The sequence below is a fragment of the Eleutherodactylus coqui genome, chromosome 1 (assembly GCF_035609145.1).
Source record: "Eleutherodactylus coqui strain aEleCoq1 chromosome 1, aEleCoq1.hap1, whole genome shotgun sequence".
NCBI classification, from domain to species: domain Eukaryota; kingdom Metazoa; phylum Chordata; class Amphibia; order Anura; family Eleutherodactylidae; genus Eleutherodactylus; species Eleutherodactylus coqui.
This window is the reverse complement of record NC_089837.1, coordinates 255,847,572-255,861,077: the sequence shown is the minus strand read 5'-3', so window position 1 is coordinate 255,861,077 and position 13,506 is coordinate 255,847,572.

Sequence of the window (13,506 nt, the reverse complement as noted above, 5' to 3'; positions counted from 1 at the left end):
GCAAAGAAACTACAACCTGTTAAGGTTGTGCATCTGGGATGTGTGGTTCTACAGGTTTTCTTGTGCACACCTTTACAGGTAGGGGTTAATTGAGCTGGCTGGGTGTGGTATTCCCCACCAGCCAATCCCCCTTGTCTGCTACAGATAAATACCAGGAAACTCTTGTGAGAGATTGTTGGTCATTTTAGTGCTTTATTGTTGTACCCTATATTGAGCCTACTCAGAGATAGGGTGGTGAATGCTTGTCTGTAGTGTCCCTCTCTCCTCCCCTGAAGATGGTCTGGGCACCTGCTGTCCCTCCCCTCCTTGCGTTCTGCAGTGCGTGGATTGTGTGGTACGGTGACCACACATGTGCAGGTGGCCCGGGGATTTCTCCCTATCCCTGGGCAGGTGCAGCCTCCTGACATCTGATGTCCTATTTTTGTGTCAGATGTGTGATGCCTGACACTGTTCCCTATGTCAACACGGTGGCTGACTTTCTATTCCCCTCATGTGAGTACACTTGGACTGGCTATGGTTTACCATCTGTATGCATGTAAGCTCTGGGTGAGGTTCCTGTTTTATGTTGTATGCACAACCGGGTATGTTGGTGTGAATAGGGACGTGTGTGGTATGTCTGTGCAAGTGGCCAGACATGTGCTTTATGTGCAGTCCTGTTTTATGTGGTTTGTGTTACTCTGTATGTTGGTGTGAACAGCGACGTATGTTATGTCTGCGCAAGTGGCCAGACATGTGCTTTATGTGCAGTCCTATTCTATCTTCAGTGTCTGTGAACAGTGTAGTGTCATGTCCTGTATGTGTTTAGTACATCTCTCCAGGTTCCTGATCAGGGATAGCTAGGTCCCAGATGAAGACAGTGGGGCCGACCTGATCAGGACGAGCACCCCGCTTTTAGGTAGTAGTTCCCCACTTTCCCTGATTAGTAAAGGACAGAGGACCTTCCATCATTGCCTGGAGCGGTGCAATTGGTCTATGCAACACTATATGAGTGATTGCAGTTTTAATAGGACACTTTTTGTGTCCATTCTGAGTAGTGGCGCCTTTGGTGCACCAAACAGACGTAACAATACCCTACACAAGAATGACTGTCTGAAAACCATATACCCGGACTCTCTGCTTCTGTGTTACAGGTAACCTCCAAATTTGAGGAACTTTATAGTCAGGAGTGCATTGCCCTCTAACATACAAAAAGGAACTTATTGGTGAAATGTAAGGAGCTGCAAGACCTGCTCACATGTACTGACCGTGAACACAACAAACAACGGGACTATGAGATCCTAGGGAAGTTCACATGTTCCATGTCTGATGCTGTATACCTGATCCTGTGCAGTAAATGTCCTGTTGGGAGCCTTTATGTTGAAGAAAAAGGACAAAAACTTAAAGCGAGAATGACATCTCATTACCACACGATTAAACAGGGAAAGATAGAATTACCTGTGGCTGAGCATTTCTCTAGTCATGGACATAACATAGAAGATATGAATGTTGTGATATTGAAAGGCAATTTCAAGTCACAAAGCCATAGAAGAATTTAGGAGTATAAATTCATAACAACATTGAACACTTTTAATAGAGGGTTAAATTATTCACAAGGATTCATGGACCATAAAACTTTCTGTTAAAAATGGGGTTTCCACTGGGGGAGCCGGTGGCCGGTTGGTGCGGGCGCTCGTCCGGGGGCTGTGGGGACCCGGTCTGGCTGTTCTGTCCAGGGTTCCCCCACTCTGGTGGTTGGTGTGCAGGCGCGCCTGTCCACTGGTCAGCCGCGCAGCGCTCGGGCTGGTGCGCGCCAGTGTTGGGAGGAGGCTTTATGATCCCCTCCAGGTGTCATGTGACTTCGCCCCGCCCCTCTGGGCGGGGAGTTCTGCATATAGACTTGGGTGGCCCAGACACTGGTGTTTGGTTTGATTCATCTGCCTACACCCGCATTTACTGACCTGACTTATATGTGTTTTAACTTCGGCCTTGTGTTTGACTCCGCTTCTGTTTTGCCCTCCTGTACTCCGCACGTGTCTTTTGGTTTGACCCGGTTTATTACGACTACTCTCTAGTCTGCTCTTTGTTTGCTTTCAGCCAGCTATGTGGTACTCACCTGTTGGTATTTCTGTCCCTCCTTCCTTGTGGTCCCTGTCACTAGTGCAGCGCAGGGACCGTCGCCCAGTTGTTGCCCTGGGGTCCAACCTAAGGGGGCAAGTAGGCAGGGACACAGGAGAGGGCTGACGTAGGGATCCCCTGTCCATCTGGCCCTACCAATCCTAACAGAAACACTGACTATATTGCTGTTGGGTACCCGTTTCGTCCGCTCCGCTTGACCCCAGATATGGAGGCTGTGGCGGCCCTGGCCAATCAAGTGCAAGTCTTGACAGGTATGGTGCAAGACCTGTCCACTCGGCTCCAGCAACAGGAGCAGACTGTTACCAGTACTGCGGTCACAACTGCTGTAGTCCAGGGATCAGTGGCTGAACCCAAGATTTCTCTACCTGACGTTTTGTCTGGTGACCGTAGGACATTTTTCTCTTTCCAGGAAGCCTGCTGGTTGTATCTTAAATTACGTCCCTACTCGACGGGTTCAGAATACCAGAGGGTGGGTATTGTTATCTCACATTTGAGGGGCGACCTTCAAAACTGGGCATTCTTGCTACCCCCCGACTTGCAGTCTCGCCAATCTGTAGATGCCTTTTTTATGATATGAAGAGCCAGATAGGGCAGGGTACGCTGTGAGTAAGCTATTGAATCTGCGACAGGGCAGACGGTCCGCTGAGGAATTCTGTTCCCAGTTTCATCAGTTTTGCGTGGAATCAAGATGGAATGACCACACTCTGAAAGATTTGGTTTTAACTGGTTTATCTGAGTCTATAAAAGATTTGTTGTTTTCACACCTGGAACCCAAGACGTTAGAGCAGGCCATGACTATTGCGGTAAAGGCCGACCGTCATCTTAGGGCCAGACACAGGACGCAAACCGAATTGCCCATGAACCGGTCCAAGAATCCATCCAGAACCTCTGCTACCCACAAAGTTGAGTCAATGGAAGTGGGCTATATGTCCCCACGGGAGTGCAAGGAATTCTGGCACAGGTACTGATTTTGCCTTTATTGCGGAGGTCCAGGTCATCAGATCGCCAACTGCCTCAAGAAACAGCCGCCAGAAAACTTCCGCTCCTAGGCGATGTCCGAAAGGGATCGCCTAGGAGTAGAGATGAGCGAACGTGCTGGGCCCCGCCCCTTTTTCGCCCGAATACCGCGATTTTCGAGTACTTCACTACTCGGGTGAAAAGTACTCGGGTGCGCCGGGGGGCGGGGAGAGGCGTGGCGGCGTGGGGGGTAGCAGCGGGGAACAGGGGGGAGCCCTCTCTCTCTCCCTCTCCCCCCCACTCCCCGCTGCAACCCCCCGCGCCGCCACGGCGACCCCCGAATTTTTTCGCCCGAGTACGGAAGTACTCGAAAATCGCGGTATTCGGGCGAAAAAGGGGCGTGGCCGAGCACGTTCGCTCATCTCTACCTAGGAGCCCAGGTACTTCCGGAATGTTCCAAATTGTTTGTGCGGTTCTCTATCTCTTATAATGCCCATCACTTCGCTGATTGGGCTTTCATTGATTCAGGGGCTGCCACGAACTTCATTAATTTTGAAATTGTCAAATCTATGTCTGCATATCTTTTACTGGTAAATCCTCCAATCCGGGTCTCAGGTATTGATTCCACTCTGTTGTCTGCGTGGTTAATCAGTAAGAGGACTCCTGAATTAGTTTTTTCTGTAGGGGCGCTTCATTCTAAGGTGTGTTCTTTTCTGGTGATGGAGAGCCTATTAGTTGATTTAGTCCTTCAGTTACCCTGGCTCCGGCTTCACAATCCCCTGATTGATTGGTCCACCTCTGAATTAGTGCAGTGGGGGCCGGGTTGCAGCAAGCATTTGATCTCAGTTCAGGTGCATTTTACTGAGTGTAAGGTAAAGGGGTTACCTCCGTATATTGAAGATTTTTCTGATGTTTTTTCGAAACAACTTTCTGAGACGTTACCTCCGCACCGTGAATGGGATTGCAAGATCGATCTCATTCCCGGGAGCAAGATCCCCACTGGGGGAATTTATAATGTAACAGTCCCGAAACGAGAGGTGATGAAGGAGTATATTATGGAAAGTCTCACCAAGGGACATATACGTCCCTCCGAATCACCCATGGGGGCAGGGTTATTTTGTCGTGGAGAAGAAGGATGGTGGCCTTCGGCCCTGTGTTGATTATAGAGCCTTGTACAGCATAACCATCAAGAATCAGTACTCTTTACTCCTGATTCCTGACCTCTTCAACCAGGTTGTAGGAGCCCCACATTTTGGTTTATCTAGAGTCCGCCAAGTGCTTGAACGCTCGTCAGGCAAAGTGGGCATTGTTTTTTTTGCGCTTCAATTTTGTAGTCACATATGTGCCTCGATCCAAGAATGTCAAAACTGATGCTTTGTCACGTAGCTTCGTGGTACCCGAGGTAGAGGAGGCTTAGCCGGAGAGTATTCTGGGCCCCGGTGTGGTGGTAGCCGCCCTTATGCCCGACGCCTCTGCCTTAATCCTGGCAGCTCAGCAGTCCATTCCCGAGGGTCTCCCTCAGGGAAGGTTATTTGTTCCCTGTGCCTTGTGGCTCCTCATATTAGAGGAGGTTAATTTGTCGGTCCAAGCAGGTCATCCAGGAGTCCAATGCACCCTGGAGCTGTGTGGTCGTTTGTATTGGTGGCCACAAATGTCTCGGGACGTCAGGGAATTTGTCAAGTCTTGCCCTATTTGTGCCCGAGGGAAGAGTGTACGGAGAGGGCAAGAAGGTCGGCTTCGTCCCCTTCCCATTCCTGAAAGGCCATGGACCCATCTGTCGATGACTTTTATTACCGACTTGCCCGCGTCCTAGGGGTTCTCAGTCATTTTGGTGGTCGTCGACACATTCTCCAAGATGGCGCATTTTACTGCTCTTAAGAAGCTTCCATCTGCTGAGTTAGCCACTATATTCATCAAGGAGGTTTTGCACCTACATGGGGTCCCAAAGGATATTGTTTCCGGCTGGGAGTCCAATATGTTGCCTGATTTTGGAAGGCTTTTTGTAAGAGTATCGGTATTGGGTTGTCGTTTTCTTCTGCTTTCCACCCAGAGTCGAATGGGCTGACCGAATGTATGAACCAGGAACTGGTTCAGTACCTCAGAATGTACGTTAGTGATTGTCAGAGTCTCTGGGTCAATTATTTAGCGTTGGCTGAATTTGCTATCAATAACTATACACATTCAGCGTCTGGCGTGTCTCCTTTCTTCTGTAATTTTCGTTTTAATCACAGTTTTGCTGTGTCTTTCCTCTCCTCCTCTAACAATCCTTCTGCAGTCGCTCGGGTTCAGGACCTGCAGGAGGTGTGGGAGAAGGTGCATCGCAACTTGGAGCAGTCCAGGGATGCAATGCTAAGGAGGAGTAGAGGTACACATACTATTTCTGAACCCTTTTGTATGGGTCAGCTGGTATACTTGTCCTCCAAGAATCTGAAGTTAAAAGTGCCTTCGTTAAAGCTGGCTTCCCGATTTGTAGACCCTTTTCAGTCACCACAGAGATTAATCCTATGGTGTACGAGCTGGCACTGCCGAACTCGTGGAGAATCCATAGGGTTTTCCATTAAGTCGCTCCTTAAGCGATACGTCCCTCCAGTGAGGTCCAAAAGCTTGCATTAACATCATGTATTTTTGTTAGCCATTGAAAGGTATCATATCTATTGGGTGATGAAAAAAACCTTTAATTCCCCATGGTACATTACAGCAACGTTTCAACCCCAAATGGGGTCTTTGTCAAGCCCGTTTGGGGTTGAAACATTGCTGTAATGTACCATGAGGAATAAAAGGTTTTTTTTACTTTTATAACTTATGCACCGTGGATGCTGCCTTATTGTGATGACTGAAATTGTGGACCTGGATCCGGTCCTTCTCAAGGCGAGCATCAGTAAAAAATCGACTCTGATTGGTGAGTGCTACTGTTTACTATAATTTATGACTCACTGATAACGCACACTTAAACTTTTTTTGGTGCGTGTCCATTCAAACAATATACACATATGCAGCACTGCTGCCCACAGAGGCGTAACTTGAAGCTCCTGTTCCCCAATGCAAAACTTGTAACAGAGTCCCCAAATATAATGCTTTATTCATAGTACTGGGCTCCCTATATAGAGAAGAAAGGCCTTATGGGCCCCCTAAGGCTCCTGGGCGCGGTTGCAACCGCATCCCCTGCATCCTCTATAGTTACGCCCCTGTGCACGCACATTGTACATGTGCACAACACCCACAGCTCTGCTACATACCCACACAGCTCTGCAGAATGCACAACTCCACTATGTACACACACAGCTCTGTAGCACTCACATACACACATACAGCTGTCCTACATGCACCTACACAGTAGCTTTGCTACATACGTGCGCACACACCCACACAGAGCTCATACAGCTTTGCTACAAGCACACACACAAACCTTCAGCTGTTATGTTAAACGCTGATTTTATTGACACTGGGCCCGGCCGTGACCCTGCATATGGCTGTGTAATGTACTGCATATGACCGCATACTCACACAGGCTGTCATGCGCACTACACCTTTTTTTGTTTATTACTGCCATGCCTTCACTTAGCAATGACACGGATTCTCATGTTATCCATGACCATACAGCACAATGGGCTTTATGTTACGTAAATCCACGGTAAAATAGAACATGCTGTGTTCTATTTTTGGTGAGTGGATCACACAATTCTGACCCGCTAATGTGAGCGGAACTGTGTAATCGAATGCATTTGATTGATTCGTGTGTTACCGTGGATCAAACACTCACAGAATTACTATTTGCTTGTGTAAGACCAGCCCTTTGACAGCCCTTTTTCTCACACTCATGAGACACACCCATTGAAATCAATGGGTACTGTATGTCACGTTTTACGGCGTGATTTTCATGCTCCCAAATAACGTGCACAAATACGTTTGTCTGTTTAAGCCCTAAGGACTGAGGGCTTATTTAGACGACTGTATATCGGCCAGGTATTCACGGCGGCCGATATACGAGAATTAGCCCTGCCCCCGTCCCCACCTCCCTTCATTGCAAATAGTGCAGAGGGGTAGGGAGGGGGTGTAGAGGAGGCAGAGAGGGGGCAGGAGCTCAGAACACTGCTCCTGGCTCTTCCAGCCTCCTCCCCCTGCAGAGAGAGACGCCGTATATCGACCGGCGTGATTACTCGGCTGATATACGGTCGTCTGAATAAGCCCTTAAACGGACAAGCATGTTTTTCTTATTTTTGCGTGTGGAAAAATCGTGCCCACAAAATGTGGAGAATAGAACACATTGATTATAATGGGTTCATTCTCACTTCTTTTTTAAGCACCTGCTGTTTTTGCGAGTGCAAAAAAATAGAACCTGCTCTATCTTTTGTGTTTACGCACCGAAGAGCCCCATACAGCTCTATGGGAGATGTGCAAACACGCACATCTGCACGCATGGGTGTGTGCTAAACTCTGCGCATACCCGCGATCACCAGCACCATGTTGGGCTACTTAGCCATTTAAAATAGGGCGGGGTAATTTCCTGTCTGTGTGAACAAGGAGTGACTGCACAAAATTTGTGCATACATGAGCACAAAATACACCCGTTCATTCAGTGCGTACTGCATTAATAGTTATGCAGACTCAAAGATTACTAGGAAAAACTGGAAGAAGCTAGAAATACCCCTTTTTATAATGTCAATACAAAGCCACAAATCAGAATATAATGAAAAAAATTGACTGACTAGCTGAGGCTTTTAGATGGAAATCAGGAAAATGAAAATGTGAAATTGTCCATTTCATGTTATGTCTACACACAGCTTCAATATGTAAGAGGGTTGGAAATTGATGTGGTCTGTCAGCATGCTAAATGCCCATCAATGTATATTTCAAATATGAACGGTTGACTGTTGGCATGCTGTTCAATGTTATGAATAGGAAAGGCAACGTCCATGCCAACTCACCTGTTTTCACTGTTCCTAATGCAAAAGTATGTGCATGGACTCAGTCCTGAGTGTCAGAAATTCTATACACTTGCAATACCACAAGCAATTCCAACATTCAACAGAAAATTCCAGCTTTTTTGAAAAATCAAGTTAAACTCACATGATGGTCATGACAGGAGAGTTGAAAGAGCAACGCATTTCAGAGTGGATCATTTTAGTATAGCTGGATACATTGAAAACAAAATGCTTCCTTAAATATCCGCTAAGGGAGGTCACTTTATTAAATACCACTAATCACATGAGTAGCAAGAAAATAGACAAAAACAGGAGATGTAGAAAAATAATATAACATACAAATATGCAATTATTCATAGTGTAGTGAAATATACTGTCTAATATTCAAACTCAAAGAGGCACAACTTTGTAAGAGATGGAAAATGTTAACATCTGTTTGCTCTTCTATCTCAGGGCTTTCTTCCTGTCTTGTTTGCCAAAAATTAAATCATTCTCATGCTTACTACTTACCAAACTTTTAGCTTTATTAAGTGGCCATATAGGATAACCCCTATTAGGTAAATTATAATGTACATGTTGCTCCTCAATAAAATATCTGTTTTCATCAGAGCAATTACAATTGATTCTTGTTAACTCACCTACGGACACATTTTTAATTTAAAAGGGAAAGTGACAACATGTACCAACTAGAAAAGTGCGAACAGCTATCAATTTCACATAAGGAACAACTGATACCTGTCCAGACACTTTACAACCCACCAAAGTTTTGTCCAAAAAATTAATTTAATCATGATCAAAATGGGAAGTGAACCATAAATTCATAGAATTTTGGTACAGAGAAGTAACAAAATCCCTAGTTTCATCCTCTGTGCCTCCCCCACACCAGAAGGCGGTTATCTATATGGTGACCCTACCACCTGATGTGGCGGGTCAAGAGGATTGTCGTCTGTGAGTAAAAAGGCCTACTCCCAAATTGACTATAAATATTCGCAAAAGAGGGGAAAATTTCCCTCATTGATGTGCCACACTTTACAGAAGAAAATCTGTCATCAGAACTAAAATAAATATATTCCCGAAAAAATTCTGTAGCCAACAAGAAAAATTCATTTACAGCTGGTGAGTAATTATTATTAAAATTGTGCTAAAGCTTTCAAACCAAGCAAGTGCAGAACAGAGAGGAATAAGGCGATGAAATCACAAGAAAGCCAACTGTGAGATTCTTGCCATTTAAACTTATCAAAAATACAATCAACAAGCCTGGTGTCCTGGAAGAAACTGTGTTGGAACAGGGGCTGAAGATGGTAGTCCACCCATTCCCCTACCTTCTATCTCAAATATTCAATCCCCAACACGGTAGGTCAGAAGGGTGGGAGAGATGTCCTTGTGGAAATTGGGCACCACTGGATGTTCTACATATATACATCTGTATACCAAACATTTTTATATCTCCTGTTTTTTTCTATTATCTAGCTGCTTACACTATGTGTTAAGTGATTTTTAATTATGTGACCTATCTTATGGGCCTATTAATGAAACTTTTTGCTTCAATGTATTCAGCTATGAAACAGAATTTACTCTGAAACATGTAGCTGTTTGACCTTTCCTTTGATGTTCATGATGTGATTTCAACTTGATTTTTAAATAAACAGGAATTTTTATATGCACACCGTTGGATGCTGGAATTGTTTGTGACGTTGTTTGTCACTGTTATGTGTTGCACTGATACATATTGCAATATACAATATACACAGTACATAATTGCACTGCTGCCCCAATGTGCACTTAATTTATAGGTTGTCAGTGGAGAAATGTACATCGTGGTCCAAAGGTATGGAGACACCTAAATAAATTTAAAGCGCCGGTTGGGAACGCCATCCTGTGTATGGCAAATCTGAGAGAATTTGATGATAAGTCCAAATCTATTATGTACCTTTATTCCTGACAAAGTTATTATTCATTTTCTCTTTGTTACAGACACAGATATGGCTGCAAGATTAACATGCAAGAAGAAGACAGAGATTTTGCTGGTCTCCAGGTAGCGCAGTTACTGAGTCAATACAATCGATTTCATTGGTCAGCACCTTATTAGACCACCCATATGTCATGGCACAGTTGGCAAATTGCCTGCCAAATTTTGCCAAACAGGATTTGTGTTGGGCCTGCCAAAAAGTGAATGTAACAAAACTGCCACAGACAAAACAACAGTAATGGCCATCCTGACATCCTTCTGCCAGAGTTCTCATCATCGCACCCGGTGCCTGTCATAGGAGAGTGTGGTGAGGTGAACCACCATCTGACAAATATTGGATATGCACAAATGGCAACCATACAAGATCAAGTTGCTGCATCATTTCAAAGATGATGATCCCAATCGCCGTGTTGAATTTGTGTGATGGGTGTTACAGCAATTGTAATGGGACCCACATTTCACAGAGACAGTACTGTTCAGGTAATAAAGAAAACTTCTATGTGAATAGGAAGATGAACAAACAAAGCCTTCGCTGTTGGTCCAACACAAACCCACACTGGACAAATCTCTCCAAGATGGTTGGCACACAAAACGTCATGGTGTGGTGCGGTGTGTGGGGTACGAAGATAGGTGGCCCAATATTCGTCGACAGTAACCTTACTGCTGCCAAGTATCTGCAATTGTTATGTGACAAGTTTTCCCATCCCTATGCAATGAAGATAGCACATTCTCTAAGTTCTTCCAGTAGGATGATGCTTCCCCCCACATTATGGATGTAATGTACATAAGTTTTTGGATCAGCAGTTTCCGGGAAAGTGGATTGGGCGTCAGGGCCCCATGTGCTTGCCAGATCTTACCCTCTTGAATTTCTACCTTTGGGGTAATGTCAAGTCCAGGGTTTTTGTAGTGAAATCCAGAGAGTGGCGCATATGCAACACCAGATCCTGGACGCCTGTGCAAGCATTTCTGCTGAGGTGGGGCTGATAGTGCATCATGAATAAGAGAAGAGGATAGCCTTTGCAATTCAAAACAATGGGGTGCACAACGAGCATATCCTATAGTGGTTCATTGTTTTGTTCCATGTCACAGACAAATTGTTAATAACTTTGGCAGGAATAAAGGTATATTACATTTAAACACAAATTTGGATTTCTTATCAAATTCTCTCAGATATATATGTCCCATGAACCCCTTCCCATTTAAAAATATTGACTTGGTTCCAAGATGGCGGCTTTCAAAATGGTTGTTGTGTTGGACTTCACCACTCACAGATTTGCCTCTTTCTCTTAGCAACATACAGCACATAGGATGGTGTTCCCAGCCACCATTTTATATTTATTCAGGTGTCTCCATATCTTGGACCACCCTTGAATATTATACACGGTGCTAATGATGATTATACACTGTAACTTTAAGGCATTGGACAAGCATTCCAACTGGGTAATTAGACACATATATGGACACACTATGATTGCAGCAGTAGATAGGGTGATTGAGGGAGAGTAGAGCTCACTGTTAGAGGTTATGTCCAGTTATAAACTATTGACAGCTATCCTTAGGATAGGTAATTGATGGTAAAACAGCAGGGTCTGCCACCCAGGACCCCTGCTGATCATTTCTTTGTTGGGCCATTGAGCTCATTCAGTAAGCTCAATTATGGAGGAAGCAGACAGCTTCGTTCTCACTTTTGAAAGTGAAAATTATGCTTATAAGTATATTTTGGGTGTTTCAAATCTTATAAAAATGGAGTACTCTGAGAACAAATGACCAAACTTGTGTTCTCAGTGTAATCAAGTAAGTGCTTTCGTTCATTCCATTAACCAGCAGCAGTATATATACAAAGACATTTGCAATGAAGCTTAGAACACACCTTACTTGTAATAATTATAATTTATTATAATTCATTTTTTATCATTGGTTATTAAAACTAAACAGGAGAGATGACGTCTTACTTGTCAGGCAGACTTCTCTCAGACCGATTGGCACTATAAGACTTCTGTAAAACGGCCTTCCCTTGGAGAACAGGCGCTTATATTATCCAAGGTTGGGTTGTTTGGTCCTCTTTTCTCAAAACATGAAAAGCATGGGATGTTCTGATCCTAACACTATGGTGGTTTTACACTCAAAATTCCCATTTATCTTATTGGGAACTTTGTCTGCAGTAGTAATCCTTGTCACTGCTGTGGGAATAAAGCTGTCTGCTTCCTGCAGAAATTAATTCAGAGTACAAGCATACTGGCCTAGAGAACAGCTAATTGGAGGATAAGAGCACACGTACCATACAGGCAGGCCATATGGTTGCTATGCTGCCCAAAGAGAGAGCAAGCCCAGTGATATTTAGAACCACCCACTTTTGAAGTGTTCAAAAGCATGGGTGTTGGGAATTGTCTAAAGGGTCATAGAAAGGAGGGAAAAAGAAAGCAGGCAGCAAACCTTTCTGTCTTCTGTTCATTTTGATTTTTACTATTGGGCCCTCTTTTTTCTATGTACAACACTGTTGATGAGGATTGCGCATGGCAGACCCAGCTGATCTACTAGCAACAGGATAGCCAATCCATAATTTACAGCTGGACAACCTCTTTAAGGCATATCACCCCCAGGATTAGTAGTGCATGAAAGGTGCATCACTAGCCTAGTTAGGCTACAGTGAGTTGTAGGGAAATTGGGCATCCTGCATATCCAGAAGACAGCCCTGAAATTGCAACAGTTGAGAGACTAAGTCCTGTGAGAGATAGAGGTGAGCAGACCTGGAGAGGATCCCGCAAATGGTTGAGGACCACTGCCCTGAGAATGCCTGTGGTGCAGAGACCCCCAAGAGTGTCTACTGTGAACTGTGTACTGAGATCTTCTTGTTTATAACGATCCGCATAGAAGAATGGAGGCAAAAGCAAGGCTTGCTAAGTGGAGAATCACCTGACATGTCTGTGAGAGAAAGAGACTGTGCACTGAGGCAAAACTGCAATGTCTTATGGAATAGTGCTCAATCTTTGCAGAAAGGAACCACAGAAATTCTGAACTTCTTGCAGAAAGTAGGACAAAAGCATGGTTACTCCATACTGTGCATACATATAGACGTCTATTCTTCATAGTCATTTAACTTTACTCCTAAAATCAATCTACATTAAAAATGCATTGCTATACAAAACACAGTAATTCTGTTTTACTATTTCATTCTACTGACAATAAATAACAGATTGATATTGGGATGACTGCTGGGACTTTTATTTTATGATTCTAGAAGTAAGACACAACTTGATGAATTAAATTAATTAAATATTGATAAAATGAACTATAATCTAAAGCAGCGGTTTCAACTCAAATCCTCAAGACTCCCCAACGAGTCATGTTTTCTGGATCTCCTTAGTATTACACAGGTGGTGTGATCATAATAAATGTCTTAGAAATGGCCACAGGTGTTTTCTATATAGGATAACCTAAAAACATGACCTGCTAGGGGGGTCTACAATAGGAAAACACTGCTAGAAAGAATTCATAGTCCATAATAGAAAACAATGAATAGCAAGAAAAAGGAGTACATCAGAC